Source organism: Euprymna scolopes, chromosome 18, assembly GCF_053919585.1.
Source record: "Euprymna scolopes isolate OS-2025 chromosome 18, ASM5391958v1, whole genome shotgun sequence".
NCBI classification, from domain to species: domain Eukaryota; kingdom Metazoa; phylum Mollusca; class Cephalopoda; order Sepiida; family Sepiolidae; genus Euprymna; species Euprymna scolopes.
The window spans coordinates 127,644,625-127,667,001 of record NC_136499.1 but is presented as its reverse complement, the minus strand read 5'-3'; the positions used below and the strand labels follow the sequence as shown (position 1 = coordinate 127,667,001).

At 35.7% G+C, this 22,377-nt stretch overlaps 83 non-coding genes across 83 annotated transcripts; all 83 read right to left on the bottom strand.

The window, feature by feature from the left end:
- Positions 1–110: 110 nt before the first annotated feature.
- On the bottom strand, positions 111–229 carry LOC145298437 (5S ribosomal RNA). Its single transcript, XR_013870722.1, has one exon. It is a non-coding gene; the product is annotated as a 5S ribosomal RNA (ribosomal RNA).
- A 151-nt stretch (positions 230–380) lies between these two features.
- LOC145299518 (5S ribosomal RNA) lies at positions 381–499 on the bottom strand. The gene has a single exon (XR_013871772.1). It is a non-coding gene; the product is annotated as a 5S ribosomal RNA (ribosomal RNA).
- Positions 500–650: 151 nt separating this feature from the next.
- On the bottom strand, positions 651–769 carry LOC145298436 (5S ribosomal RNA). Its single transcript, XR_013870721.1, has one exon. It is a non-coding gene; the product is annotated as a 5S ribosomal RNA (ribosomal RNA).
- Positions 770–920: 151 nt separating this feature from the next.
- On the bottom strand, positions 921–1,039 carry LOC145300415 (5S ribosomal RNA). The gene has a single exon (XR_013872638.1). It is a non-coding gene; the product is annotated as a 5S ribosomal RNA (ribosomal RNA).
- Positions 1,040–1,191: 152 nt separating this feature from the next.
- LOC145298435 (5S ribosomal RNA) lies at positions 1,192–1,310 on the bottom strand. The gene has a single exon (XR_013870720.1). It is a non-coding gene; the product is annotated as a 5S ribosomal RNA (ribosomal RNA).
- Positions 1,311–1,462: 152 nt separating this feature from the next.
- On the bottom strand, positions 1,463–1,581 carry LOC145298434 (5S ribosomal RNA). Its single transcript, XR_013870719.1, has one exon. It is a non-coding gene; the product is annotated as a 5S ribosomal RNA (ribosomal RNA).
- Positions 1,582–1,732: 151 nt separating this feature from the next.
- LOC145300291 (5S ribosomal RNA) lies at positions 1,733–1,851 on the bottom strand. The gene has a single exon (XR_013872521.1). It is a non-coding gene; the product is annotated as a 5S ribosomal RNA (ribosomal RNA).
- A 152-nt stretch (positions 1,852–2,003) lies between these two features.
- LOC145298433 (5S ribosomal RNA) lies at positions 2,004–2,122 on the bottom strand. The gene has a single exon (XR_013870718.1). It is a non-coding gene; the product is annotated as a 5S ribosomal RNA (ribosomal RNA).
- Positions 2,123–2,273: 151 nt separating this feature from the next.
- LOC145300598 (5S ribosomal RNA) lies at positions 2,274–2,392 on the bottom strand. Its single transcript, XR_013872812.1, has one exon. It is a non-coding gene; the product is annotated as a 5S ribosomal RNA (ribosomal RNA).
- A 151-nt stretch (positions 2,393–2,543) lies between these two features.
- On the bottom strand, positions 2,544–2,662 carry LOC145300414 (5S ribosomal RNA). Its single transcript, XR_013872637.1, has one exon. It is a non-coding gene; the product is annotated as a 5S ribosomal RNA (ribosomal RNA).
- Positions 2,663–2,813: 151 nt separating this feature from the next.
- Positions 2,814–2,932, bottom strand: LOC145300412 (5S ribosomal RNA). The gene has a single exon (XR_013872636.1). It is a non-coding gene; the product is annotated as a 5S ribosomal RNA (ribosomal RNA).
- A 152-nt stretch (positions 2,933–3,084) lies between these two features.
- Positions 3,085–3,203, bottom strand: LOC145298431 (5S ribosomal RNA). Its single transcript, XR_013870717.1, has one exon. It is a non-coding gene; the product is annotated as a 5S ribosomal RNA (ribosomal RNA).
- Positions 3,204–3,354: 151 nt separating this feature from the next.
- LOC145298430 (5S ribosomal RNA) lies at positions 3,355–3,473 on the bottom strand. Its single transcript, XR_013870716.1, has one exon. It is a non-coding gene; the product is annotated as a 5S ribosomal RNA (ribosomal RNA).
- Positions 3,474–3,623: 150 nt separating this feature from the next.
- Positions 3,624–3,742, bottom strand: LOC145298428 (5S ribosomal RNA). Its single transcript, XR_013870714.1, has one exon. It is a non-coding gene; the product is annotated as a 5S ribosomal RNA (ribosomal RNA).
- A 151-nt stretch (positions 3,743–3,893) lies between these two features.
- Positions 3,894–4,012, bottom strand: LOC145300597 (5S ribosomal RNA). Its single transcript, XR_013872811.1, has one exon. It is a non-coding gene; the product is annotated as a 5S ribosomal RNA (ribosomal RNA).
- Positions 4,013–4,163: 151 nt separating this feature from the next.
- Positions 4,164–4,282, bottom strand: LOC145298427 (5S ribosomal RNA). Its single transcript, XR_013870713.1, has one exon. It is a non-coding gene; the product is annotated as a 5S ribosomal RNA (ribosomal RNA).
- A 151-nt stretch (positions 4,283–4,433) lies between these two features.
- Positions 4,434–4,552, bottom strand: LOC145298426 (5S ribosomal RNA). Its single transcript, XR_013870712.1, has one exon. It is a non-coding gene; the product is annotated as a 5S ribosomal RNA (ribosomal RNA).
- A 151-nt stretch (positions 4,553–4,703) lies between these two features.
- On the bottom strand, positions 4,704–4,822 carry LOC145299855 (5S ribosomal RNA). Its single transcript, XR_013872098.1, has one exon. It is a non-coding gene; the product is annotated as a 5S ribosomal RNA (ribosomal RNA).
- A 151-nt stretch (positions 4,823–4,973) lies between these two features.
- Positions 4,974–5,092, bottom strand: LOC145300614 (5S ribosomal RNA). The gene has a single exon (XR_013872828.1). It is a non-coding gene; the product is annotated as a 5S ribosomal RNA (ribosomal RNA).
- Positions 5,093–5,243: 151 nt separating this feature from the next.
- Positions 5,244–5,362, bottom strand: LOC145298425 (5S ribosomal RNA). The gene has a single exon (XR_013870711.1). It is a non-coding gene; the product is annotated as a 5S ribosomal RNA (ribosomal RNA).
- Positions 5,363–5,513: 151 nt separating this feature from the next.
- LOC145301070 (5S ribosomal RNA) lies at positions 5,514–5,632 on the bottom strand. The gene has a single exon (XR_013873271.1). It is a non-coding gene; the product is annotated as a 5S ribosomal RNA (ribosomal RNA).
- A 151-nt stretch (positions 5,633–5,783) lies between these two features.
- LOC145298424 (5S ribosomal RNA) lies at positions 5,784–5,902 on the bottom strand. The gene has a single exon (XR_013870710.1). It is a non-coding gene; the product is annotated as a 5S ribosomal RNA (ribosomal RNA).
- Positions 5,903–6,053: 151 nt separating this feature from the next.
- Positions 6,054–6,172, bottom strand: LOC145298676 (5S ribosomal RNA). The gene has a single exon (XR_013870949.1). It is a non-coding gene; the product is annotated as a 5S ribosomal RNA (ribosomal RNA).
- Positions 6,173–6,323: 151 nt separating this feature from the next.
- On the bottom strand, positions 6,324–6,442 carry LOC145298423 (5S ribosomal RNA). Its single transcript, XR_013870709.1, has one exon. It is a non-coding gene; the product is annotated as a 5S ribosomal RNA (ribosomal RNA).
- Positions 6,443–6,593: 151 nt separating this feature from the next.
- On the bottom strand, positions 6,594–6,712 carry LOC145298422 (5S ribosomal RNA). Its single transcript, XR_013870708.1, has one exon. It is a non-coding gene; the product is annotated as a 5S ribosomal RNA (ribosomal RNA).
- A 150-nt stretch (positions 6,713–6,862) lies between these two features.
- On the bottom strand, positions 6,863–6,981 carry LOC145300596 (5S ribosomal RNA). The gene has a single exon (XR_013872810.1). It is a non-coding gene; the product is annotated as a 5S ribosomal RNA (ribosomal RNA).
- A 150-nt stretch (positions 6,982–7,131) lies between these two features.
- Positions 7,132–7,250, bottom strand: LOC145298629 (5S ribosomal RNA). The gene has a single exon (XR_013870904.1). It is a non-coding gene; the product is annotated as a 5S ribosomal RNA (ribosomal RNA).
- A 151-nt stretch (positions 7,251–7,401) lies between these two features.
- On the bottom strand, positions 7,402–7,520 carry LOC145298421 (5S ribosomal RNA). The gene has a single exon (XR_013870707.1). It is a non-coding gene; the product is annotated as a 5S ribosomal RNA (ribosomal RNA).
- A 149-nt stretch (positions 7,521–7,669) lies between these two features.
- Positions 7,670–7,788, bottom strand: LOC145298420 (5S ribosomal RNA). The gene has a single exon (XR_013870706.1). It is a non-coding gene; the product is annotated as a 5S ribosomal RNA (ribosomal RNA).
- A 152-nt stretch (positions 7,789–7,940) lies between these two features.
- Positions 7,941–8,059, bottom strand: LOC145299689 (5S ribosomal RNA). Its single transcript, XR_013871938.1, has one exon. It is a non-coding gene; the product is annotated as a 5S ribosomal RNA (ribosomal RNA).
- A 151-nt stretch (positions 8,060–8,210) lies between these two features.
- LOC145299688 (5S ribosomal RNA) lies at positions 8,211–8,329 on the bottom strand. Its single transcript, XR_013871937.1, has one exon. It is a non-coding gene; the product is annotated as a 5S ribosomal RNA (ribosomal RNA).
- Positions 8,330–8,480: 151 nt separating this feature from the next.
- LOC145298419 (5S ribosomal RNA) lies at positions 8,481–8,599 on the bottom strand. Its single transcript, XR_013870705.1, has one exon. It is a non-coding gene; the product is annotated as a 5S ribosomal RNA (ribosomal RNA).
- A 151-nt stretch (positions 8,600–8,750) lies between these two features.
- On the bottom strand, positions 8,751–8,869 carry LOC145298417 (5S ribosomal RNA). Its single transcript, XR_013870703.1, has one exon. It is a non-coding gene; the product is annotated as a 5S ribosomal RNA (ribosomal RNA).
- A 149-nt stretch (positions 8,870–9,018) lies between these two features.
- Positions 9,019–9,137, bottom strand: LOC145298664 (5S ribosomal RNA). The gene has a single exon (XR_013870938.1). It is a non-coding gene; the product is annotated as a 5S ribosomal RNA (ribosomal RNA).
- A 151-nt stretch (positions 9,138–9,288) lies between these two features.
- Positions 9,289–9,407, bottom strand: LOC145298415 (5S ribosomal RNA). The gene has a single exon (XR_013870702.1). It is a non-coding gene; the product is annotated as a 5S ribosomal RNA (ribosomal RNA).
- Positions 9,408–9,558: 151 nt separating this feature from the next.
- Positions 9,559–9,677, bottom strand: LOC145298414 (5S ribosomal RNA). The gene has a single exon (XR_013870701.1). It is a non-coding gene; the product is annotated as a 5S ribosomal RNA (ribosomal RNA).
- Positions 9,678–9,828: 151 nt separating this feature from the next.
- LOC145298413 (5S ribosomal RNA) lies at positions 9,829–9,947 on the bottom strand. The gene has a single exon (XR_013870700.1). It is a non-coding gene; the product is annotated as a 5S ribosomal RNA (ribosomal RNA).
- A 151-nt stretch (positions 9,948–10,098) lies between these two features.
- LOC145298412 (5S ribosomal RNA) lies at positions 10,099–10,217 on the bottom strand. Its single transcript, XR_013870699.1, has one exon. It is a non-coding gene; the product is annotated as a 5S ribosomal RNA (ribosomal RNA).
- Positions 10,218–10,368: 151 nt separating this feature from the next.
- On the bottom strand, positions 10,369–10,487 carry LOC145298411 (5S ribosomal RNA). The gene has a single exon (XR_013870698.1). It is a non-coding gene; the product is annotated as a 5S ribosomal RNA (ribosomal RNA).
- Positions 10,488–10,639: 152 nt separating this feature from the next.
- Positions 10,640–10,758, bottom strand: LOC145299687 (5S ribosomal RNA). Its single transcript, XR_013871936.1, has one exon. It is a non-coding gene; the product is annotated as a 5S ribosomal RNA (ribosomal RNA).
- Positions 10,759–10,909: 151 nt separating this feature from the next.
- Positions 10,910–11,028, bottom strand: LOC145299686 (5S ribosomal RNA). Its single transcript, XR_013871935.1, has one exon. It is a non-coding gene; the product is annotated as a 5S ribosomal RNA (ribosomal RNA).
- A 151-nt stretch (positions 11,029–11,179) lies between these two features.
- Positions 11,180–11,298, bottom strand: LOC145298410 (5S ribosomal RNA). Its single transcript, XR_013870697.1, has one exon. It is a non-coding gene; the product is annotated as a 5S ribosomal RNA (ribosomal RNA).
- A 151-nt stretch (positions 11,299–11,449) lies between these two features.
- On the bottom strand, positions 11,450–11,568 carry LOC145298409 (5S ribosomal RNA). The gene has a single exon (XR_013870696.1). It is a non-coding gene; the product is annotated as a 5S ribosomal RNA (ribosomal RNA).
- A 151-nt stretch (positions 11,569–11,719) lies between these two features.
- On the bottom strand, positions 11,720–11,838 carry LOC145300959 (5S ribosomal RNA). The gene has a single exon (XR_013873165.1). It is a non-coding gene; the product is annotated as a 5S ribosomal RNA (ribosomal RNA).
- A 150-nt stretch (positions 11,839–11,988) lies between these two features.
- Positions 11,989–12,107, bottom strand: LOC145298408 (5S ribosomal RNA). The gene has a single exon (XR_013870695.1). It is a non-coding gene; the product is annotated as a 5S ribosomal RNA (ribosomal RNA).
- Positions 12,108–12,258: 151 nt separating this feature from the next.
- Positions 12,259–12,377, bottom strand: LOC145301075 (5S ribosomal RNA). Its single transcript, XR_013873276.1, has one exon. It is a non-coding gene; the product is annotated as a 5S ribosomal RNA (ribosomal RNA).
- Positions 12,378–12,526: 149 nt separating this feature from the next.
- Positions 12,527–12,644, bottom strand: LOC145300788 (5S ribosomal RNA). Its single transcript, XR_013872999.1, has one exon. It is a non-coding gene; the product is annotated as a 5S ribosomal RNA (ribosomal RNA).
- A 151-nt stretch (positions 12,645–12,795) lies between these two features.
- Positions 12,796–12,913, bottom strand: LOC145300787 (5S ribosomal RNA). The gene has a single exon (XR_013872998.1). It is a non-coding gene; the product is annotated as a 5S ribosomal RNA (ribosomal RNA).
- Positions 12,914–13,064: 151 nt separating this feature from the next.
- Positions 13,065–13,183, bottom strand: LOC145298407 (5S ribosomal RNA). Its single transcript, XR_013870694.1, has one exon. It is a non-coding gene; the product is annotated as a 5S ribosomal RNA (ribosomal RNA).
- Positions 13,184–13,335: 152 nt separating this feature from the next.
- LOC145299684 (5S ribosomal RNA) lies at positions 13,336–13,454 on the bottom strand. Its single transcript, XR_013871933.1, has one exon. It is a non-coding gene; the product is annotated as a 5S ribosomal RNA (ribosomal RNA).
- A 151-nt stretch (positions 13,455–13,605) lies between these two features.
- LOC145299683 (5S ribosomal RNA) lies at positions 13,606–13,724 on the bottom strand. Its single transcript, XR_013871932.1, has one exon. It is a non-coding gene; the product is annotated as a 5S ribosomal RNA (ribosomal RNA).
- Positions 13,725–13,875: 151 nt separating this feature from the next.
- On the bottom strand, positions 13,876–13,994 carry LOC145298405 (5S ribosomal RNA). Its single transcript, XR_013870692.1, has one exon. It is a non-coding gene; the product is annotated as a 5S ribosomal RNA (ribosomal RNA).
- A 151-nt stretch (positions 13,995–14,145) lies between these two features.
- Positions 14,146–14,263, bottom strand: LOC145300445 (5S ribosomal RNA). Its single transcript, XR_013872666.1, has one exon. It is a non-coding gene; the product is annotated as a 5S ribosomal RNA (ribosomal RNA).
- A 151-nt stretch (positions 14,264–14,414) lies between these two features.
- Positions 14,415–14,533, bottom strand: LOC145298404 (5S ribosomal RNA). Its single transcript, XR_013870691.1, has one exon. It is a non-coding gene; the product is annotated as a 5S ribosomal RNA (ribosomal RNA).
- A 151-nt stretch (positions 14,534–14,684) lies between these two features.
- On the bottom strand, positions 14,685–14,803 carry LOC145299682 (5S ribosomal RNA). Its single transcript, XR_013871931.1, has one exon. It is a non-coding gene; the product is annotated as a 5S ribosomal RNA (ribosomal RNA).
- A 151-nt stretch (positions 14,804–14,954) lies between these two features.
- LOC145298403 (5S ribosomal RNA) lies at positions 14,955–15,073 on the bottom strand. Its single transcript, XR_013870690.1, has one exon. It is a non-coding gene; the product is annotated as a 5S ribosomal RNA (ribosomal RNA).
- Positions 15,074–15,224: 151 nt separating this feature from the next.
- LOC145299860 (5S ribosomal RNA) lies at positions 15,225–15,343 on the bottom strand. The gene has a single exon (XR_013872103.1). It is a non-coding gene; the product is annotated as a 5S ribosomal RNA (ribosomal RNA).
- Positions 15,344–15,494: 151 nt separating this feature from the next.
- Positions 15,495–15,612, bottom strand: LOC145301262 (5S ribosomal RNA). The gene has a single exon (XR_013873461.1). It is a non-coding gene; the product is annotated as a 5S ribosomal RNA (ribosomal RNA).
- A 151-nt stretch (positions 15,613–15,763) lies between these two features.
- On the bottom strand, positions 15,764–15,882 carry LOC145299911 (5S ribosomal RNA). Its single transcript, XR_013872152.1, has one exon. It is a non-coding gene; the product is annotated as a 5S ribosomal RNA (ribosomal RNA).
- A 152-nt stretch (positions 15,883–16,034) lies between these two features.
- LOC145299858 (5S ribosomal RNA) lies at positions 16,035–16,153 on the bottom strand. The gene has a single exon (XR_013872101.1). It is a non-coding gene; the product is annotated as a 5S ribosomal RNA (ribosomal RNA).
- Positions 16,154–16,304: 151 nt separating this feature from the next.
- On the bottom strand, positions 16,305–16,423 carry LOC145299517 (5S ribosomal RNA). The gene has a single exon (XR_013871771.1). It is a non-coding gene; the product is annotated as a 5S ribosomal RNA (ribosomal RNA).
- A 151-nt stretch (positions 16,424–16,574) lies between these two features.
- LOC145298402 (5S ribosomal RNA) lies at positions 16,575–16,693 on the bottom strand. The gene has a single exon (XR_013870689.1). It is a non-coding gene; the product is annotated as a 5S ribosomal RNA (ribosomal RNA).
- A 152-nt stretch (positions 16,694–16,845) lies between these two features.
- On the bottom strand, positions 16,846–16,964 carry LOC145298401 (5S ribosomal RNA). Its single transcript, XR_013870688.1, has one exon. It is a non-coding gene; the product is annotated as a 5S ribosomal RNA (ribosomal RNA).
- A 151-nt stretch (positions 16,965–17,115) lies between these two features.
- On the bottom strand, positions 17,116–17,234 carry LOC145298399 (5S ribosomal RNA). The gene has a single exon (XR_013870687.1). It is a non-coding gene; the product is annotated as a 5S ribosomal RNA (ribosomal RNA).
- A 151-nt stretch (positions 17,235–17,385) lies between these two features.
- LOC145300165 (5S ribosomal RNA) lies at positions 17,386–17,504 on the bottom strand. Its single transcript, XR_013872401.1, has one exon. It is a non-coding gene; the product is annotated as a 5S ribosomal RNA (ribosomal RNA).
- Positions 17,505–17,655: 151 nt separating this feature from the next.
- Positions 17,656–17,774, bottom strand: LOC145299681 (5S ribosomal RNA). Its single transcript, XR_013871930.1, has one exon. It is a non-coding gene; the product is annotated as a 5S ribosomal RNA (ribosomal RNA).
- A 149-nt stretch (positions 17,775–17,923) lies between these two features.
- Positions 17,924–18,041, bottom strand: LOC145300786 (5S ribosomal RNA). The gene has a single exon (XR_013872997.1). It is a non-coding gene; the product is annotated as a 5S ribosomal RNA (ribosomal RNA).
- Positions 18,042–18,192: 151 nt separating this feature from the next.
- LOC145298398 (5S ribosomal RNA) lies at positions 18,193–18,311 on the bottom strand. The gene has a single exon (XR_013870686.1). It is a non-coding gene; the product is annotated as a 5S ribosomal RNA (ribosomal RNA).
- A 153-nt stretch (positions 18,312–18,464) lies between these two features.
- LOC145300438 (5S ribosomal RNA) lies at positions 18,465–18,583 on the bottom strand. The gene has a single exon (XR_013872660.1). It is a non-coding gene; the product is annotated as a 5S ribosomal RNA (ribosomal RNA).
- A 151-nt stretch (positions 18,584–18,734) lies between these two features.
- LOC145299680 (5S ribosomal RNA) lies at positions 18,735–18,853 on the bottom strand. The gene has a single exon (XR_013871929.1). It is a non-coding gene; the product is annotated as a 5S ribosomal RNA (ribosomal RNA).
- Positions 18,854–19,004: 151 nt separating this feature from the next.
- LOC145298397 (5S ribosomal RNA) lies at positions 19,005–19,123 on the bottom strand. Its single transcript, XR_013870685.1, has one exon. It is a non-coding gene; the product is annotated as a 5S ribosomal RNA (ribosomal RNA).
- A 151-nt stretch (positions 19,124–19,274) lies between these two features.
- Positions 19,275–19,393, bottom strand: LOC145298396 (5S ribosomal RNA). Its single transcript, XR_013870684.1, has one exon. It is a non-coding gene; the product is annotated as a 5S ribosomal RNA (ribosomal RNA).
- Positions 19,394–19,544: 151 nt separating this feature from the next.
- LOC145300785 (5S ribosomal RNA) lies at positions 19,545–19,662 on the bottom strand. The gene has a single exon (XR_013872996.1). It is a non-coding gene; the product is annotated as a 5S ribosomal RNA (ribosomal RNA).
- A 153-nt stretch (positions 19,663–19,815) lies between these two features.
- On the bottom strand, positions 19,816–19,934 carry LOC145299679 (5S ribosomal RNA). The gene has a single exon (XR_013871928.1). It is a non-coding gene; the product is annotated as a 5S ribosomal RNA (ribosomal RNA).
- Positions 19,935–20,085: 151 nt separating this feature from the next.
- Positions 20,086–20,204, bottom strand: LOC145298395 (5S ribosomal RNA). The gene has a single exon (XR_013870683.1). It is a non-coding gene; the product is annotated as a 5S ribosomal RNA (ribosomal RNA).
- Positions 20,205–20,355: 151 nt separating this feature from the next.
- On the bottom strand, positions 20,356–20,474 carry LOC145298393 (5S ribosomal RNA). The gene has a single exon (XR_013870679.1). It is a non-coding gene; the product is annotated as a 5S ribosomal RNA (ribosomal RNA).
- Positions 20,475–20,625: 151 nt separating this feature from the next.
- LOC145298392 (5S ribosomal RNA) lies at positions 20,626–20,744 on the bottom strand. The gene has a single exon (XR_013870678.1). It is a non-coding gene; the product is annotated as a 5S ribosomal RNA (ribosomal RNA).
- A 153-nt stretch (positions 20,745–20,897) lies between these two features.
- Positions 20,898–21,016, bottom strand: LOC145299678 (5S ribosomal RNA). The gene has a single exon (XR_013871927.1). It is a non-coding gene; the product is annotated as a 5S ribosomal RNA (ribosomal RNA).
- A 151-nt stretch (positions 21,017–21,167) lies between these two features.
- Positions 21,168–21,286, bottom strand: LOC145299677 (5S ribosomal RNA). The gene has a single exon (XR_013871926.1). It is a non-coding gene; the product is annotated as a 5S ribosomal RNA (ribosomal RNA).
- Positions 21,287–21,437: 151 nt separating this feature from the next.
- LOC145299721 (5S ribosomal RNA) lies at positions 21,438–21,556 on the bottom strand. The gene has a single exon (XR_013871968.1). It is a non-coding gene; the product is annotated as a 5S ribosomal RNA (ribosomal RNA).
- A 151-nt stretch (positions 21,557–21,707) lies between these two features.
- On the bottom strand, positions 21,708–21,826 carry LOC145298391 (5S ribosomal RNA). Its single transcript, XR_013870677.1, has one exon. It is a non-coding gene; the product is annotated as a 5S ribosomal RNA (ribosomal RNA).
- A 151-nt stretch (positions 21,827–21,977) lies between these two features.
- On the bottom strand, positions 21,978–22,096 carry LOC145300332 (5S ribosomal RNA). Its single transcript, XR_013872560.1, has one exon. It is a non-coding gene; the product is annotated as a 5S ribosomal RNA (ribosomal RNA).
- Positions 22,097–22,245: 149 nt separating this feature from the next.
- Positions 22,246–22,363, bottom strand: LOC145300783 (5S ribosomal RNA). Its single transcript, XR_013872994.1, has one exon. It is a non-coding gene; the product is annotated as a 5S ribosomal RNA (ribosomal RNA).
- Between the last annotated feature and the right edge of the window lie 14 nt (positions 22,364–22,377).

The window sequence follows — 22,377 nt, the reverse complement described above, 5'->3', positions numbered from 1 at the left end:
ATTTACCAAATCTGATAATGTAATGATATTTTGTTTTTTGTTTTTTTATCTAATATTTTACATTAAAATCGAACGCATTTTTATGAGTTTTTCCAAAAGTTCAGGGGAAATGCTTACAGCACCTGGTATTCCCAAGCGGTCACCCATCTAAGTACTGACCAGGCTCTACGTTGCTTAACTTCGGGGATCGGACGAGAACCGGTGTTTTCAACGTGATATGGCCGTAAGCGAAGACGTGCCATAATTTTAACTATTACAATTTCAATATTTATTTACCAAATCTGATAATGTAATGATATTTTGTTTTTTGTTTTTTTATCTAATATTTTACATTAAAATCGAACGCATTTTTATGAGTTTTTCCAAAAATTCAGGGGAAATGCTTACAGCACCTGATATTCCCAAGCGGTCACCCATCTAAGTACTGACCAGGCTCTACGTTGCTTAACTTCGGGGATCGGACGAGAACCGGTGTTTTCAACGTGATATGGCCGTAAGCGAAGACGTGCCATAATTTTAACTATTACAATTTCAATATTTATTTACCAAATCTGATAATGTAATGATATTTTGTTTTTTGTTTTTTTATCTAATATTTTACATTAAAATCGAACGCATTTTTATGAGTTTTTCCAAAAATTCAGGGGAAATGCTTACAGCACCTGGTATTCCCAAGCGGTCACCCATCTAAGTACTGACCAGGCTCTACGTTGCTTAACTTCGGGGATCGGACGAGAACCGGTGTTTTCAACGTGATATGGCCGTAAGCGAAGACGTGCCATAATTTTAACTATTACAATTTCAATATTTATTTACCAAATCTGATAATGTAATGATATTTTGTTTTTTGTTTTTTTATCTAATATTTTACATTAAAATCGAACGCATTTTTATGAGTTTTTCCAAAAAGTCAGGGGAAATGCTTACAGCACCTGGTATTCCCAAGCGGTCACCCATCTAAGTACTGACCAGGCTCTACGTTGCTTAACTTCGGGGATCGGACGAGAACCGGTGTTTTCAACGTCATATGGCCGTAAGCGAAGACGTGCCATAATTTTAACTATTACAATTTCAATATTTATTTTCCAAATCTGATAATGTAATGATATTTTGTTTTTTGGTTTTTTTATCTAATATTTTACATTAAAACCAAACGCATTTTTAGGAGTTTTTCCAAAAGTTCAGGGGAAATGCTTACAGCACCTGGTATTCCCAAGCGGTCACCCATCTAAGTACTGACCAGGCTCTACGTTGCTTAACTTCGGGGATCGGACGAGAACCGGTGTTTTCAACGTGATATGGCCGTAAGCGAAGACGTGCCATAATTTTAACTATTACAATTTCAATATTTATTTACCAAATCTGATAATGTAATGATATTTTGTTTTTTGTTTTTTTTACCTAATATTTTACATTAAAATCGAACGCATTTTTATGAGTTTTTCCAAAAATTCAGGGGAAATGCTTACAGCACCTGGTATTCCCAAGCGGTCACCCATCTAAGTACTGACCAGGCTCTACGTTGCTTAACTTCGGGGATCGGACGAGAACCGGTGTTTTCAACGTGATATGGCCGTAAGCGAAGACGTGCCATAATTTTAACTATTACAATTTCAATATTTATTTACCAAATCTGATAATGTAATGATATTTTGTTTTTTGTTTTTTTAGCTAATATTTTACATTAAAATCGAACGCATTTTTATGAGTTTTTCCAAAAATTCAGGGGAAATGCTTACATCACCTGGTATTCCCAAGCGGTCACCCATCTAAGTACTGACCAGGCTCTACGTTGCTTAACTTCGGGGATCGGACGAGAACCGGTGTTTTCAACGTGATATGGCCGTAAGCGAAGACGTGCCATAATTTTACCTATTACAATTTCAATATTTATTTACCAAATCTGATAATGTAATGATATTTTGTTTTTTGTTTTTTTTACCTAATATTTTACATTAAAATCGAACGCATTTTTATGAGTTTCTCCAAAAATTCAGGGGAAATGCTTACAGCACCTGGTATTCCCAAGCGGTCACCCATCTAAGTACTGACCAGGCTCTACGTTGCTTAACTTCGGGGATCGGACGAGAACCGGTGTTTTCAACGTGATATGGCCGTAAGCGAAAACGTGCCATAATTTTAACTATTACAATTTCAATATTTATTTACCAAATCTGATAATGTAATGATATTTTGTTTTTTGTTTTTTTATCTAATATTTTACATTAAAATCGAACGCATTTTTATGAGTTTTTCCAAAAATTCAGGGGAAATGCTTACAGCACCTGGTATTCCCAAGCGGTCACCCATCTAAGTACTGACCAGGCTCTACGTTGCTTAACTTCGGGGATCGGACGAGAACCGGTGTTTTATACGTGATATGGCCGTAAGCGAAGACGTGCCATAATTTTAACTATTACAATTTCAATATTTATTTACCAAATCTGATAATGTAATGATATTTTGTTTTTTGTTTTTTTATCTAATATTTTACATTAAAATCGAACGCATTTTTATGAGTTTTTCCAAAAAGTCAGGGGAAATGCTTACAGCACCTGGTATTCCCAAGCGGTCACCCATCTAAGTACTGACCAGGCTCTACGTTGCTTAACTTCGGGGATCGGACGAGAACCGGTGTTTTCAACGTCATATGGCCGTAAGCGAAGACGTGCCATAATTTTAACTATTACAATTTCAATATTTATTTACCAAATCTGATAATGTAATGATATTTTGTTTTTTGTTTTTTTATCTAATATTTTACATTAAAATCGAACGCATTTTTATGAGTTTTTCCAAAAATTCAGGGGAAATGCTTACAGCACCTGGTATTCCCAAGCGGTCACCCATCTAAGTACTGACCAGGCTCTACGTTGCTTAACTTCGGGGATCGGACGAGAACCGGTGTTTTCAACGTCATATGGCCGTAAGCGAAGACGTGCCATAATTTTAACTATTACAATTTCAATATTTATTTTCCAAATCTGATAATGTAATGATATTTTGTTTTTTGTTTTTTTTATCTAATATTTTACATTAAAACCGAACGCATTTTTATGAGTTTTTCCAAAAATTCAGGGGAAATGCTTACAGCACCTGGTATTCCCAAGCGGTCACCCATCTAAGTACTGACCAGGCTCTACGTTGCTTAACTTCGGGGATCGGACGAGAACCGGTGTTTTCAACGTGATATGGCCGTAAGCGAAGACGTGCCATAATTTTAACTATTACAATTTCAATATTTATTTACCAAATCTGATAACGTAATGATATTTTGTTTTTTGTTTTTTTATCTAATATTTTACATTAAAATCGAACGCATTTTTATGAGTTTTTCAAAAAATTCAGGGGAAATGCTTACAGCACCTGGTATTCCCAAGCGGTCACCCATCTAAGTACTGACCAGGCTCTACGTTGCTTAACTTCGGGGATCGGACGAGAACCGGTGTTTTCAACGTGATATGGCCGTAAGCGAAGACGTGCCATAATTTTAACTATTACAATTTCAATATTTATTTACCAAATCTGATAATGTAATGATATTTTGTTTTTTGTTTTTTATCTAATATTTTTCATTAAAATCGAACGCATTTTTATGTGTTTTTCCAAAAAGTCAGGGGAAATGCTTACAGCACCTGGTATTCCCAAGCGGTCACCCATCTAAGTACTGACCAGGCTCTACGTTGCTTAACTTCGGGGATCGGACGAGAACCGGTGTTTTCAACGTGATATGGCCGTAAGCGAAGACGTGCCATAATTTTAACTATTACAATTTCAATATTTATTTACGAAATCTGATAATGTAATGATATTTTGTTTTTTGTTTTTTTATCTAATATTTTACATTAAAATCGAACGCATTTTTATGAGTTTTTCCAAAAATTCAGGGGAAATGCTTACAGCACCTGGTATTCCCAAGCGGTCACCCATCTAAGTACTGACCAGGCTCTACGTTGCTTAACTTCGGGGATCGGACGAGAACCGGTGTTTTATACGTGATATGGCCGTAAGCGAAGACGTGCCATAATTTTAACTATTACAATTTCAATATTTATTTACCAAATCTGATAATGTAATGATATTTTGTTTTTTGTTTTTTTATCTAATATTTTACATTAAAATCGAACGCATTTTTATGAGTTTTTCCAAAAATTCAGGGGAAATGCTTACAGCACCTGGTATTCCCAAGCGGTCACCCATCTAAGTACTGACCAGGCTCTACGTTGCTTAACTTCGGGGATCGGACGAGAACCGGTGTTTTCAACGTGATATGGCCGTAAGCCAGGACGTGCCATAATTTTAACTATTACAATTTCAATATTTATTTACCAAATCTGATAATGTAATGATATTTTGTTTTTTGTTTTTTTATCTAATATTTTACATTAAAATCGAACGCATTTTTATGAGTTTTTCCAAAAATTCAGGGGAAATGCTTACAGCACCTGGTATTCCCAAGCGGTCACCCATCTAAGTACTGACCAGGCTCTACGTTGCTTAACTTCGGGGATCGGACGAGAACCGGTGTTTTCAACGTGATATGGCCGTAAGCGAAGACGTGCCATAATTTTAACTATTACAATTTCAATATTTATTTACCAAATCTGATAATGTAATGATATTTTGTTTTTTGTTTTTTTATCTAATATTTTACATTAAAATCGAACGCATTTTTATGAGTTTTTCCAAAAATTCAGGGGAAATGCTTACAGCACCTGGTATTCCCAAGCGGTCACCCATCTAAGTACTGACCAGGCTCTACGTTGCTTAACTTCGGGGATCGGACGAGAACCGGTGTTTTCAACGTGATATGGCCGTAAGTGAAGACGTGCCATAATTTTAACTATTACAATTTCAATATTTATTTACCAAATCTGATAATGTAATGATATTTTGTTTTTTGTTTTTTTATCTAATATTTTACATTAAAATCGAACGCATTTTTATGTGTTTTTCCAAAAAGTCAGGGGAAATGCTTACAGCACCTTGTATTCCCAAGCGGTCACCCATCTAAGTACTGACCAGGCTCTACGTTGCTTAACTTCGGGGATCGGACGAGAACCGGTGTTTTCAACGTGATATGGCCGTAAGCGAAGACGTGCCATAATTTTAACTATTACAATTTCAATATTTATTTACCAAATCTGATAATGTAATGATATTTTGTTTTTTGTTTTTTTATCTAATATTTTACATTAAAACCGAACGCATTTTTATGAGTTTTTCCAAAAATTCAGGGGAAATGCTTACAGCACCTGGTATTCCCAAGCGGTCACCCATCTAAGTACTGACCAGGCTCTACGTTGCTTAACTTCGGGGATCGGACGAGAACCGGTGTTTTCAACGTGATATGGCCGTAAGCGAAGACGTGCCATAATTTTAACTATTACAATTTCAATATTTATTTACCAAATCTGATAATGTAATGATATTTTGTTTTTTGTTTTTTTATCTAATATTTTACATTAAAACCGAACGCATTTTTATGAGTTTTTCCAAAAATTCAGGGGAAATGCTTACAGCACCTGGTATTCCCAAGCGGTCACCCATCTAAGTACTGACCAGGCTCTACGTTGCTTAACTTCGGGGATCGGACGAGAACCGGTGATATATACGTGATATGGCCGTAAGCGAAGACGTGCCATAATTTTAACTATTACAATTTCAATATTTATTTACGAAATCTGATAATGTAATGATATTTTGTTTTTTGTTTTTTTATCTAATATTTTACATTAAAATCGAACGCATTTTTATGAGTTTTTCCAAAAATTCAGGGGAAATGCTTACAGCACCTGGTATTCCCAAGCGGTCACCCATCTAAGTACTGACCAGGCTCTACGTTGCTTAACTTCGGGGATCGGACGAGAACCGGTGTTTTCAACGTGATATGGCCGTAAGCGAAGACGTGCCATAATTTTAACTATTACAATTTCAATATTTATTTACCAAATCTGATAATGTAATGATATTTTGTTTTTTGTTTTTTTATCTAATATTTTACATTAAAATCGAACGCATTTTTATGAGTTTTTCCAAAAATTCAGGGGAAATGCTTACAGCACCTGGTATTCCCAAGCGGTCACCCATCTAAGTACTTACCAGGCTCTACGTTGCTTAACTTCGGGGATCGGACGAGAACCGGTGTTTTCAACGTGATATGGCCGTAAGCGAGGACGTGCCATAATTTTAACTATTACAATTTCAATATTTATTTACCAAATCTGATAATGTAATGATATTTTGTTTTTTGTTTTTTTATCTAATATTTTACATTAAAATCGAACGCATTTTTATGAGTTTTTCCAAAAATTCAGGGGAAATGCTTACAGCACCTGGTATTCCCAAGCGGTCACCCATCTAAGTACTGACCAGGCTCTACGTTGCTTAACTTCGGGGATCGGACGAGAACCGGTGTTTTCAACGTGATATGGCCGTAAGCGAAGACGTGCCATAATTTTAACTATTACAATTTCAATATTTATTTACCAAATCTGATAATGTAATGATATTTTGTTTTTTGTTTTTTTATCTAATATTTTACATTAAAATCGAACGCATTTTTATGAGTTTTTCCAAAAATTCAGGGGAAATGCTTACAGCACCTGGTATTCCCAAGCGGTCACCCATCTAAGTACTGACCAGGCTCTACGTTGCTTAACTTCGGGGATCGGACGAGAACCGGTGTTTTCAACGTGATATGGCCGTAAGCGAAGACGTGCCATAATTTTAACTATTACAATTTCAATATTTATTTACCAAATCTGATAATGTAATGATATTTTGTTTTTTGTTTTTTATCTAATATTTTACATTAAAATCGAACGCATTTTTATGTGTTTTTCCAAAAATTCAGGGGAAATGCTTACAGCACCTGGTATTCCCAAGCGGTCACCCATCTAAGTACTGACCAGGCTCTACGTTGCTTAACTTCGGGGATCGGACGAGAACCGGTGTTTTATACGTGATATGGCCGTAAGCAAGACGTGCCATAATTTTAACTATTACAATTTCAATATTTATTTACCAAATCTGATAATGTAATGATATTTTGTTTTTTGTTTTTTTATCTAATATTTTACATTAAAATCGAACGCATTTTTATGAGTTTTTCCAAAAAGTCAGGGGAAATGCTTACAGCACCTGGTATTCCCAAGCGGTCACCCATCTAAGTACTGACCAGGCTCTACGTTGCTTAACTTCGGGGATCGGACGAGATCCGGTGTTTTCAACGTGATATGGCCGTAAGCGAAGACGTGCCATAATTTTAACTATTACAATTTCAATATTTATTTACCAAATCTGATAATGTAATGATATTTTGTTTTTTGTTTTTTTATCTAATATTTTACATTAAAATCGAACGCATTTTTATGAGTTTTTCCAAAAATTCAGGGGAAATGCTTACAGCACCTGGTATTCCCAAGCGGTCACCCATCTAAGTACTGACCAGGCTCTACGTTGCTTAACTTCGGGGATCGGACGAGAACCGGTGTTTTCAACGTGATATGGCCGTAAGCGAAGACGTGCCATAATTTTAACTATTACAATTTCAATATTTATTTACCAAATCTGATAATGTAATGATATTTTTTTTTGTTTTTTTATCTAATATTTTACATTAAAATCGAACGCATTTTTATGAGTTTTTCCAAAAATTCAGGGGAAATGCTTACAGCACCTGGTATTCCCAAGCGGTCACCCATCTAAGTACTGACCAGGCTCTACGTTGCTTAACTTCGGGGATCGGACGAGAACCGGTGTTTTCAACGTGATATGGCCGTAAGCGAAGACATGCCATAATTTTAACTATTACAATTTCAATATTTATTTACCAAATCTGATAATGTAATGATATTTTGTTTTTTGTTTTTTTTATCTAATATTTTACATTAAAATCGAACGCATTTTTATGAGTTTTTCCAAAAATTCAGGGGAAATGCTTACAGCACCTGGTATTCCCAAGCGGTCACCCATCTAAGTACTGACCAGGCTCTACGTTGCTTGACTTCGGGGATCGGACGAGAACCGGTGTTTTCAACGTGATATGGCCGTAAGCGAAGACGTGCCATAATTTTAACTATTACAATTTCAATATTTATTTTCCAAATCTGATAATGTAATGATATTTTGTTTTTTGTTTTTTTATCTAATATTTTACATTAAAATCGAACGCATTTTTATGAGTTTTTCCAAAAATTCAGGGGAAATGCTTACAGCACCTGGTATTCCCAAGCGGTCACCCATCTAAGTACTGACCAGGCTCTACGTTGCTTGACTTCGGGGATCGGACGAGAACCGGTGTTTTCAACGTGATATGGCCGTAAGCGAAGACGTGCCATAATTTTAACTATTACAATTTCAATATTTATTTACCAAATCTGATAATGTAATGATATTTTGTTTTTTGTTTTTTTATCTAATATTTTACATTAAAATCGAACGCATTTTTATGAGTTTTTCCAAAAATTCAGGGGAAATGCTTACAGCACCTGGTATTCCCAAGCGGTCACCCATCTAAGTACTGACCAGGCTCTACGTTGCTTAACTTCGGGGATCGGACGAGAACCGGTGTTTTCAACGTGATATGGCCGTAAGCGAAGACGTGCCATAATTTTAACTATTACAATTTCAATATTTATTTACCAAATCTGATAATGCCATAATATTTTGTTTTTTGTTTTTTTATCTAATATTTTACATTAAAATCGAACGCATTTTTATGAGTTTTTCCAAAAATTCAGGGGAAATGCTTACAGCACCTGGTATTCCCAAGCGGTCACCCATCTAAGTACTGACCAGGCTCTACGTTGCTTAACTTCGGGGATCGGACGAGAACCGGTGTTTTCAACGTGATATGGCCGTAAGCGAAGACGTGCCATAATTTTAACTATTACAATTTCAATATTTATTTACCAAATCTGATAAGGTAATGATATTTTTTTTTGTTTTTTTATCTAATATTTTACATTAAAATCGAACGCATTTTTATGAGTTTTTCCAAAAATTCAGGGGAAATGCTTACAGCACCTGGTATTCCCAAGCGGTCACCCATCTAAGTACTTACCAGGCTCTACGTTGCTTAACTTCGGGGATCGGACGAGAACCGGTGTTTTCAACGTGATATGGCCGTAAGCGAAGACGTGCCATAATTTTAACTATTACAATTTCAATATTTATTTACCAAATCTGATAATGTAATGATATTTTGTTTTTTGTTTTTTTATCTAATATTTTACATTAAAATCGAACGCATTTTTATGAGTTTTTCCAAAAACTCAGGGGAAATGCTTACAGCACCTGGTATTCCCAAGCGGTCACCCATCTAAGTACTGACCAGGCTCTACGTTGCTTAACTTCGGGGATCGGACGAGAACCGGTGTTTTCAACGTGATATGGCCGTAAGCGAAGACGTGCCATAATTTTAACTATTACAATTTCAATATTTATTTACCAAATCTGATAATGTAATGATATTTTGTTTTTTGTTTTTTTATCTAATATTTTACATTAAAATCGAACGCATTTTTATGAGTTTTTCAAAAAATTCAGGGGAAATGCTTACAGCACCTGGTATTCCCAAGCGGTCACCCATCTAAGTACTGACCAGGCTCTACGTTGCTTAACTTCGGGGATCGGACGAGAACCGGTGTTTTCAACGTGATATGGCCGTAAGCGAAGACGTGCCATAATTTTAACTATTACAATTTCAATATTTATTTACCAAATCTGATAATGTAATGATATTTTGTTTTTTGTTTTTTTATCTAATATTTTACATTAAAATCGAACGCATTTTTATGAGTTTTTCCAAAAATTCAGGGGAAATGCTTACAGCACCTGGTATTCCCAAGCGGTCACCCATCTAAGTACTGACCAGGCTCTACGTTGCTTAACTTCGGGGATCGGACGAGAACCGGTGTTTTCAACGTGATATGGCCGTAAGCGAAGACGTGCCATAATTTTAACTATTACAATTTCAATATTTATTTACCAAATCTGATAATGTAATGATATTTTGTTTTTTGTTTTTTTATCTAATATTTTACATTAAAATCGAACGCATTTTTATGAGTTTTTCCAAAAATTCAGGGGAAATGCTTACAGCACCTGGTATTCCCAAGCGGTCACCCATCTAAGTACTGACCAGGCTCTACGTTGCTTAACTTCGGGGATCGGACGAGAACCGGTGTTTTCAACGTGATATGGCCGTAAGCGAAGACGTGCCATAATTTTAACTATTACAATTTCAATATTTATTTACCAAATCTGATAATGCCATAATATTTTGTTTTTTGTTTTTTTATCTAATATTTTACATTAAAATCGAACGCATTTTTATGAGTTTTTCCAAAAATTCAGGGGAAATGCTTACAGCACCTGGTATTCCCAAGCGGTCACCCATCTAAGTACTGACCAGGCTCTACGTTGCTTAACTTCGGGGATCGGACGAGAACCGGTGTTTTCAACGTGATATGGCCGTAAGCGAAGACATGCCATAATTTTAACTATTACAATTTCAATATTTATTTACCAAATCTGATAATGTAATGATATTTTGTTTTTTGTTTTTTTTATCTAATATTTTACATTAAAATCGAACGCATTTTTATGAGTTTTTCCAAAAATTCAGGGGAAATGCTTACAGCACCTGGTATTCCCAAGCGGTCACCCATCTAAGTACTGACCAGGCTCTACGTTGCTTGACTTCGGGGATCGGACGAGAACCGGTGTTTTCAACGTGATATGGCCGTAAGCGAAGACGTGCCATAATTTTAACTATTACAATTTCAATATTTATTTTCCAAATCTGATAATGTAATGATATTTTGTTTTTTGTTTTTTTATCTAATATTTTACATTAAAATCGAACGCATTTTTATGAGTTTTTCCAAAAATTCAGGGGAAATGCTTACAGCACCTGGTATTCCCAAGCGGTCACCCATCTAAGTACTGACCAGGCTCTACGTTGCTTGACTTCGGGGATCGGACGAGAACCGGTGTTTTCAACGTGATATGGCCGTAAGCGAAGACGTGCCATAATTTTAACTATTACAATTTCAATATTTATTTACCAAATCTGATAATGTAATGATATTTTGTTTTTTGTTTTTTTATCTAATATTTTACATTAAAATCGAACGCATTTTTATGAGTTTTTCCAAAAATTCAGGGGAAATGCTTACAGCACCTGGTATTCCCAAGCGGTCACCCATCTAAGTACTGACCAGGCTCTACGTTGCTTAACTTCGGGGATCGGACGAGAACCGGTGTTTTCAACGTGATATGGCCGTAAGCGAAGACGTGCCATAATTTTAACTATTACAATTTCAATATTTATTTACCAAATCTGATAATGCCATAATATTTTGTTTTTTGTTTTTTTATCTAATATTTTACATTAAAATCGAACGCATTTTTATGAGTTTTTCCAAAAATTCAGGGGAAATGCTTACAGCACCTGGTATTCCCAAGCGGTCACCCATCTAAGTACTGACCAGGCTCTACGTTGCTTAACTTCGGGGATCGGACGAGAACCGGTGTTTTCAACGTGATATGGCCGTAAGCGAAGACGTGCCATAATTTTAACTATTACAATTTCAATATTTATTTACCAAATCTGATAATGTAATGATATTTTGTTTTTTGTTTTTTTATCTAATATTTTACATCAAAATCGAACGCATTTTTATGAGTTTTTCCAAAAATTCAGGGGAAATGCTTAGAGCACCTGGTATTCCCAAGCGGTCACCCATCTAAGTACTGACCAGGCTCTACGTTGCTTGACTTCGGGGATCGGACGAGAACCGGTGTTTTCAACGTGATATGGCCGTAAGCGAAGACGTGCCATAATTTTAACTATTACAATTTCAATATTTATTTACCAAATCTGATAATGCAATGATATTTTTTTTTTGTTTTTTTATCTAATATTTTACATTAAAATCGAACGCATTTTTATGAGTTTTTCCAAAAATTCAGGGGAAATGCTTACAGCACCTGGTATTCCCAAGCGGTCACCCATCTAAGTACTGACCAGGCTCTACGTTGCTTAACTTCGGGGATCGGACGAGAACCGGTGTTTTCAACGTGATATGGCCGTAAGCGAAGACGTGCCATAATTTTAACTATTACAATTTCAATATTTATTTACCAAATCTGATAATGTAATGATATTTTGTTTTTTGTTTTTTTATCTAATATTTTACATTAAAATCGAACGCATTTTTATGAGTTTTTCCAAAAATTCAGGGGAAATGCTTACAGCACCTGGTATTCCCAAGCGGTCACCCATCTAAGTACTGACCAGGCTCTACGTTGCTTGACTTCGGGGATCGGACGAGAACAAGTGTTTTCAACGTGATATGGCCGTAAGCGAAGACGTGCCATAATTTTAACTATTACAATTTCAATATTTATTTACCAAATCTGATAATGTAATGATATTTTTTTTTGTTTTTTTATCTAATATTTTACATTAAAATCGAACGCATTTTTATGAGTTTTTCCAAAAATTCAGGGGAAATGCTTACAGCACCTGGTATTCCCAAGCGGTCACCATCTAAGTACTGACCAGGCTCTACGTTGCTTAACTTCGGGGATCGGACGAGAACCGGTGTTTTCAACGTGATATGGCCGTAAGCGAAGACGTGCCATAATTTTAACTATTACAATTTCAATATTTATTTACCAAATCTGATAATGTAATGATATTTTGTTTTTTGTTTTTTTATCTAATATTTTACATTAAAATCGAACGCATTTTTATGAGTTTTTCCAAAAATTCAGGGGAAATGCTTACAGCACCTGGTATTCCCAAGCGGTCACCATCTAAGTACTGACCAGGCTCTACGTTGCTTAACTTCGGGGATCGGACGAGAACCGGTGTTTTCAACGTGATATGGCCGTAAGCGAAGACGTGCCATAATTTTAACTATTACAATTTCAATATTTATTTTCCAAATCTGATAATGTAATGATATTTTGTTTTTTGTTTTTTTATCTAATATTTTACATTAAAATCGAACGCATTTTTATGAGTTTTTCCAAAAAGTCAGGGGAAATGCTTACAGCACCTGGTATTCCCAAGCGGTCACCCATCTAAGTACTGACCAGGCTCTACGTTGCTTAACTTCGGGGATCGGACGAGAACCGGTGTTTTCAACGTGATATGGCCGTAAGCGAAGACGTGCCATAATTTTAACTATTACAATTTCAATATTTATTTACCAAATCTGATAATGTAATGATATTTTGTTTTTTGTTTTTTTTACCTAATATTTTACATTAAAATCGAACGCATTTTTATGAGTTTTTCCAAAAATTCAGGGGAAATGCTTACAGCACCTGGTATTCCCAAGCGGTCACCCATCTAAGTACTGACCAGGCTCTACGTTGCTTGACTTCGGGGATCGGACGAGAACCGGTGTTTTCAACGTGATATGGCCGTAAGCGAAGACGTGCCATAATTTTAACTATTACAATTTCAATATTTATTTACCAAATCTGATAAGGTAATGATATTTTGTTTTTTGTTTTTTTATCTAATATTTTACATTAAAATCGAACGCATTTTTATGAGTTTTTCCAAAAATTCAGGGGAAATGCTTACAGCACCTGGTATTCCCAAGCGGTCACCCATCTAAGTACTGACCAGGCTCTACGTTGCTTGACTTCGGGGATCGGACGAGAACCGGTGTTTTCAACGTGATATGGCCGTAAGCGAAGACGTGCCATAATTTTAACTATTACAATTTCAATATTTATTTACCAAATCTGATAATGTAATGATATTTTGTTTTTTGTTTTTTTATCTAATATTTTACATTAAAATCGAACGCATTTTTATGAGTTTTTCCAAAAAGTCAGGGGAAATGCTTACAGCACCTGGTATTCCCAAGCGGTCACCCATCTAAGTACTGACCAGGCTCTACGTTGCTTAACTTCGGGGATCGGACGAGAACCGGTGTTTTCAACGTGATATGGCCGTAAGCGAAGACGTGCCATAATTTTAACTATTACAATTTCAATATTTATTTACCAAATCTGATAATGCCATGATATTTTGTTTTTTGTTTTTTTATCTAATATTTTACATTAAAATCGAACGCATTTTTATGAGTTTTTCCAAAAATTCAGGGGAAATGCTTACAGCACCTGGTATTCCCAAGCGGTCACCCATCTAAGTACTGACCAGGCTCTACGTTGCTTAACTTCGGGATCGGACGAGAACCGGTGTTTTCAACGTGATATGGCCGTAAGCGAAGACGTGCCATAATTTTAACTATTACAATTTCAATATTTATTTACCAAATCTGATAATGTAATGATATTTTGTTTTTTGTTTTTTTATCTAATATTTTACATTAAAATACAACGCATTTTTATGAGTTTTTCCAAAAATTCAGGGGAAATGCTTACAGCACCTGGTATTCCCAAGCGGTCACCCATCTAAGTACTGACCAGGCTCTACGTTGCTTAACTTCGGGGATCGGACGAGAACCGGTGTTTTCAACGTGATATGGCCGTAAGCGAAGACGTGCCATGATTTTAACTATTACAATTTCAATATTTATTTACCAAATCTGATAATGTAATGATATTTTGTTTTTTGTTTTTTTATCTAATATTTTACATTAAAATCGAACGCATTTTTATGAGTTTTTCCAAAAATTCAGGGGAAATGCTTACAGCACCTGGTATTCCCAAGCGGTCACCCATCTAAGTACTGACCAGGCTCTACGTTGCTTGACTTCGGGGATCGGACGAGAACCGGTGTTTTCAACGTGATATGGCCGTAAGCGAAGACGTGCCATAATTTTAACTATTACAATTTCAATATTTATTTACCAAATCTGATAATGTAATGATATTTTGTTTTTTGTTTTTTTATCTAATATTTTACATTAAAATCGAACGCATTTTTATGAGTTTTTCCAAAAATTCAGGGGAAATGCTTACAGCACCTGGTATTCCCAAGCGGTCACCCATCTAAGTACTGACCAGGCTCTACGTTGCTTAACTTCGGGGATCGGACGAGAACCGGTGTTTTCAACGTGATATGGCCGTAAGCGAAGACGTGCCATAATTTTAACTATTACAATTTCAATATTTATTTACCAAATCTGATAATGTAATGATATTTTGTTTTTTGTTTTTTTATCTAATATTTTACATTAAAATCGAACGCATTTTTATGAGTTTTTCCAAAAATTCAGGGGAAATGCTTACAGCACCTGGTATTCCCAAGCGGTCACCCATCTAAGTACTGACCAGGCTCTACGTTGCTTAACTTCGGGGATCGGACGAAAACCGGTGTTTTCAACGTGATATGGCCGTAAGCGAAGACGTGCCATAATTTTAACTATTACAATTTCAATATTTATTTACCAAATCTGATAATGCCATGAAATTTTGTTTTTTGTTTTTTGATCTAATATTTTACATTAAAATCGAACGCATTTTTATGAGTTTTTCCAAAAATTCAGGGGAAATGCTTACAGCACCTGGTATTCCCAAGCGGTCACCCATCTAAGTACTGACCAGGCTCTACGTTGCTTAACTTCGGGGAACGGACGAGAACCGGTGTTTTAACGTGATATGGCCGTAAGCGAAGACGTGCCATAATTTTAACTATTACAATTTCAATATTTATTTACCAAATCTGATAATGTAATGATATTTTGTTTTTTGTTTTTTTATCTAATATTTTACATTAAAATCGAACGCATTTTTATGAGTTTTTCCAAAAATTCAGGGGAAATGCTTACAGCACCTGGTATTCCCAAGCAGTCACCCATCTAAGTACTGACCAGGCTCTACGTTGCTTAACTTCGGGGATCGGACGAGAACCGGTGTTTTCAACGTGATATGGCCGTAAGCGAAGACGTGCCATAATTTTACCTATTACAATTTCAATATTTATTTACCAAATCTGAAAATGTATTGATATTTTGTTTTTTGTTTTTTTTACCTAATATTTTACATTAAAATCGAACGCATTTTTATGAGTTTCTCCAAAAATTCTGGGGAAATGCTTACAGCACCTGGTATTCCCAAGCGGTCACCCATCTAAGTACTGACCAGGCTCTACGTTGCTTAACTTCGGGGATCGGACGAAAACCGGTGTTTTCAACGTGATATGGCCGTAAGCGAAGACGTGCCATAATTTTAACTATTACAATTTCAATATTTATTTACCAAATCTGATAATGCCATGATATTTTGTTTTTTGTTTTTTGATCTAATATTTTACATTAAAATCGAACGCATTTTTATGAGGTTTTCCAAAAATTCTGGGGAAATGCTTACAGCACCTGATATTCCCAAGCGGTCACCCATCTAAGTACTGACCAGGCTCTACGTTGCTTAACTTCGGGGATCGGACGAGAACCGGTGTTTTCAACGTGATATGGCCGTAAGCGAAGACGTGCCATAATTTTAACTATTACAATTTCAATATTTATTTACCAAATCTGATAATGTAATGATATTTTGTTTTTTGTTTTTTTATCTAATATTTTACATTAAAATCGAACGCATTTTTATGAGTTTTTCCAAAAATTCAGGGGAAATGCTTACAGCACCTGGTATTCCCAAGCGGTCACCCATCTAAGTACTGACCAGGCTCTACGTTGCTTAACTTCGGGGATCGGACGAGAACCGGTGTTTTCAACGTGATATGGCCGTAAGCGAAGACGTGCCATAATTTTACCTATTACAATTTCAATATTTATTTACCAAATCTGAAAATGTAATGATATTTTGTTTTTTGTTTTTTTTACCTAATATTTTACATTAAAATCGAACGAATTTTTATGAGTTTTTCCAAAAATTCAGGGGAAATGCTTACAGCACCTGGTATTCCCAAGCGGTCACCCATCTAAGTACTGACCAGGCTCTACGTTGCTTAACTTCGGGGATCGGACGAGAACCGGTGTTTTCAACGTGATATGGCCGTAAGCGAAGACGTGCCATAATTTTAACTATTACAATTTCAATATTTATTTACCAAATCTGATAATGTAATGATATTTTGTTTTTTGTTTTTTTATCTAATATTTTACATTAAAATCGAACGCATTTTTATGAGTTTTTCCAAAAATTCAGGGGAAATGCTTACAGCACCTGGTATTCCCAAGCGGTCACCCATCTAAGTACTGACCAGGCTCTACGTTGCTTAACTTCGGGGATCGGACGAGAACCGGTGTTTTCAACGTGATATGGCCGTAAGCGAAGACGTGCCATAATTTTAACTATTACAATTTCAATATTTATTTACCAAATCTGATAATGTAATGATATTTTGTTTTTTGTTTTTTTATCTAATATTTTACATTAAAATCGAACGCATTTTTATGAGTTTTTCCAAAAATTCAGGGGAAATGCTTACAGCACCTGGTATTCCCAAGCGGTCACCCATCTATGTACTGACCAGGCTCTACGTTGCTTAACTTCGGGGATCGGACGAGAACCGGTGTTTTCAACGTGATATGGCCGTAAGCGAAGACGTGCCATAATTTTAACTATTACAATTTCAATATTTATTTACCAAATCTGATAATGTAATGATATTTTGTTTTTTGTTTTTTTATCTAATATTTTACATTAAAATCGAACGCATTTTTATGAGTTTTTCCAAAAATTCAGGGGAAATGCTTACAGCACCTGGTATTCCCAAGCGGTCACCCATCTAAGTACTGACCAGGCTCTACGTTGCTTGACTTCGGGGATCGGACGAGAACCGGTGTTTTCAACGTGATATGGCCGTAAGCGAAGACGTGCCATAATTTTAACTATTACAATTTCAATATTTATTTACATAATTTGATAATGTAATGATATTTTTTTTTTGTTTTTTATCTAATATTTTACATTAAAATCGAACGCATTTTTATGAGTTTTTCCAAAAATTCAGGGGAAATGCTTACAGCACCTGGTATTCCCAAGCGGTCACCATCTAAGTACTGACCAGGCTCTACGTTGCTTAACTTCGGGGATCGGACGAGAACCGGTGTTTTCAACGTGATATGGCCGTAAGCGAAGACGTGCCATAATTTTAACTATTACAATTTCAATATTTATTTTCCAAATCTGATAATGTAATGATATTTTGTTTTTTGTTTTTTTATCTAATATTTTACATTAAAATCGAACGCATTTTTATGAGTTTTTCCAAAAAGTCAGGGGAAATGCTTACAGCACCTGGTATTCCCAAGCGGTCACCCATCTAAGTACTGACCAGGCTCTACGTTGCTTAACTTCGGGGATCGGACGAGAACCGGTGTTTTCAACGTGATATGGCCGTAAGCGAAGACGTGCCATAATTTTAACTATTACAATTTCAATATTTATTTATCAAATCTGATAATGTAATGATATTTTGTTTTTTGTTTTTTTTTACCTAATATTTTACATTAAAATCGAACGCATTTTTATGAGTTTTTCCAAAAATTCAGGGGAAATGCTTACAGCACCTGGTATTCCAAAGCGGTCACCCATCTAAGTACTGACCAGGCTCTACGTTGCTTGACTTCGGGGATCGGACGAGAACCGGTGTTTTCAACGTGATATGGCCGTAAGCGAAGACGTGCCATAATTTTAACTATTACAATTTCAATATTTATTTACCAAATCTGATAATGTAATGATATTTTGTTTTTTGTTTTTTTATCTAATATTTTACATTAAAATCGAACGCATTTTTATGAGTTTTTCCAAAAATTCAGGGGAAATGCTTACAGCACCTGGTATTCCCAAGCGGTCACCCATCTAAGTACTGACCAGGCTCTACGTTGCTTGACTTCGGGGATCGGACGAGAACCGGTGTTTTCAACGTGATATGGCCGTAAGCGAAGACGTGCCATAATTTTAACTATTACAATTTCAATATTTATTTACCAAATCTGATAATGTAATGATATTTTGTTTTTTGTTTTTTTATCTAATATTTTACATTAAAATCGAACGCATTTTTATGAGTTTTTCCAAAAATTCAGGGGAAATGCTTACAGCACCTGGTATTCCCAAGCGGTCACCCATCTAAGTACTGACCAGGCTCTACGTTGCTTAACTTCGGGGATCGGACGAGAACCGGTGTTTTCAACGTGATATGGCCGTAAGCGAAGACGTGCCATAATTTTAACTATTACAATTTCAATATTTATTTACCAAATCTGATAATGTAATGATATTTTGTTTTTTGTTTTTTTATCTAATATTTTACATTAAAATCGAACGCATTTTTATGAGTTTTTCCAAAAATTCAGGGGAAATGCTTACAGCACCTGGTATTCCCAAGCGGTCACCCATCTAAGTACTGACCAGGCTCTACGTTGCTTAACTTCGGGGATCGGACGAGAACCGGTGTTTTCAACGTGATATGGCCGTAAGCGAAGACGTGCCATAATTTTAACTATTACAATTTCAATATTTATTTACCAAATCTGATAATGTAATGATATTTTGTTTTTTGTTTTTTTATCTAATATTTTACATTAAAATCGAACGCATTTTTATGAGTTTTTCCAAAAAGTCAGGGGAAATGCTTACAGCACCTGGTATTCCCAAGCGGTCACCATCTAAGTACTGACCAGGCTCTACGTTGCTTAACTTCGGGGATCGGACGAGAACCGGTGTTTTCAACGTGATATGGCCGTAAGCGAAGACGTGCCATAATTTTAACTATTACAATTTCAATATTTATTTATCAAATCTGATAATGTAATGATATTTTGTTTTTTGTTTTTTTTTACCTAATATTTTACATTAAAATCGAACGCATTTTTATGAGTTTTTCCAAAAATTCAGGGGAAATGCTTACAGCACCTGGTATTCCCAAGCGGTCACCCATCTAAGTACTGACCAGGCTCTACGTTGCTTGACTTCGGGGATCGGACGAGAACCGGTGTTTTCAACGTGATATGGCCGTAAGCGAAGACGTGCCATAATTTTAACTATTACAATTTCAATATTTATTTACCAAATCTGATAATGTAATGATATTTTGTTTTTTGTTTTTTTATCTAATATTTTACATTAAAATCGAACGCATTTTTATGAGTTTTTCCAAAAATTCAGGGGAAATGCTTACAGCACCTGGTATTCCCAAGCGGTCACCCATCTAAGTACTGACCAGGCTCTACGTTGCTTAACTTCGGGGATCGGACGAGAACCGGTGTTTTCAACGTGATATGGCCGTAAGCGAAGACGTGCCATAATTTTAACTATTACAATTTCAATATTTATTTACCAAATCTGATAATGTAATGATATTTTGTTTTTTGTTTTTTTATCTAATATTTTACATTAAAATCGAACGCATTTTTATGAGTTTTTCCAAAAATTCAGGGGAAATGCTTACAGCACCTGGTATTCCCAAGCGGTCACCCATCTAAGTACTGACCAGGCTCTACGTTGCTTAACTTCGGGGATCGGACGAGAACCGGTGTTTTCAACGTGATATGGCCGTAAGCGAAGACGTGCCATAATTTTAACTATTACAATTTCAATATTTATTTACCAAATCTGATAATGTAATGATATTTTGTTTTTTGTTTTTTTATCTAATATTTTACATTAAAATCGAACGCATTTTTATGAGTTTTTCCAAAAAGTCAGGGGAAATGCTTACAGCACCTGGTATTCCCAAGCGGTCACCCATCTAAGTACTGACCAGGCTCTACGTTGCTTAACTTCGGGGATCGGACGAGAACCGGTGTTTTCAACGTGATATGGCCGTAAGCGAAGACGTGCCATAATTTTAACTATTACAATTTCAATATTTATTTATCAAATCTGATAATGTAATGATATTTTGTTTTTTGTTTTTTTTTACCTAATATTTTACATTAAAATCGAACGCATTTTTATGAGTTTTTCCAAAAATTCAGGGGAAATGCTTACAGCACCTGGTATTCCCAAGCGGTCACCCATCTAAGTACTGACCAGGCTCTACGTTGCTTGACTTCGGGGATCGGACGAGAACCGGTGTTTTCAACGTGATATGGCCGTAAGCGAAGACGTGCCATAATTTTAACTATTACAATTTCAATATTTATTTACCAAATCTGATAATGTAATGATATTTTGTTTTTTGTTTTTTTATCTAATATTTTACATTAAAATCGAACGCATTTTTATGAGTTTTTCCAAAAATTCAGGGGAAATGCTTACAGCACCTGGTATTCCCAAGCGGTCACCCATCTAAGTACTGACCAGGCTCTACGTTGCTTGACTTCGGGGATCGGACGAGAACCGGTGTTTTCAACGTGATATGGCCGTAAGCGAAGACGTGCCATAATTTTAACTATTACAATTTCAATATTTATTTACCAAATCTGATAATGTAATGATATTTTGTTTTTTGTTTTTTTATCTAATATTTTACATTAAAATCGAACGCATTTTTATGAGTTTTTCCAAAAATTCAGGGGAAATGCTTACAGCACCTGGTATTCCCAAGCGGTCACCCATCTAAGTACTGACCAGGCTCTACGTTGCTTTACTTCGGGGATCGGACGAGAACCGGTGTTTTCAACGTGATATGGCCGTAAGCGAAGACGTGCCATAATTTTAACTATTACAATTTCAATATTTATTTACCAAATCTGATAATGTAATGATATTTTGTTTTTTGTTTTTTTATCTAATATTTTACATTAAAATCGAACGCATTTTTATGAGTTTTTCCAAAAATTCAGGGGATATGCTTACAGCACCTGGTATTCCCAAGCGGTCACCCATCTAAGTACTGACCAGGCTCTACGTTGCTTAACTTCGGGGATCGGACGAGAACCGGTGTTTTCAACGTGATATGGCCGTAAGCGAAGACGTGCCATAATTTTAACTATTACAATTTCAATATTTATTTACCAAATCTGATAATGTAATGATATTTTGTTTTTTGTTTTTTTATGTAATATTTTACATTAAAATCGAACGCATTTTTATGAGTTTTTCCAAAAATTCAGGGGAAATGCTTACAGCACCTGGTATTCCCAAGCGGTCACCCATCTAAGTACTGACCAGGTTCTACGTTGCTTGACTTCGGGGATCGGACGAGAACCGGTGTTTTCAACGTGATATGGCCGTAAGCGAAGACGTGCCATAATTTTAACTATTACAATTTCAATATTTATTTACCAAATCTGATAATGTAATGATATTTTTTTTTTGTTTTTTATCTAATATTTTACATTAAAATCGAACGCATTTTTATGAGTTTTTCCAAAAATTCAGGGGAAATGCTTACAGCACCTGGTATTCCCAAGCGGTCACCATCTAAGTACTGACCAGGCTCTACGTTGCTTAACTTCGGGGATCGGACGAGAACCGGTGTTTTCAACGTGATATGGCCGTAAGCGAAGACGTGCCATA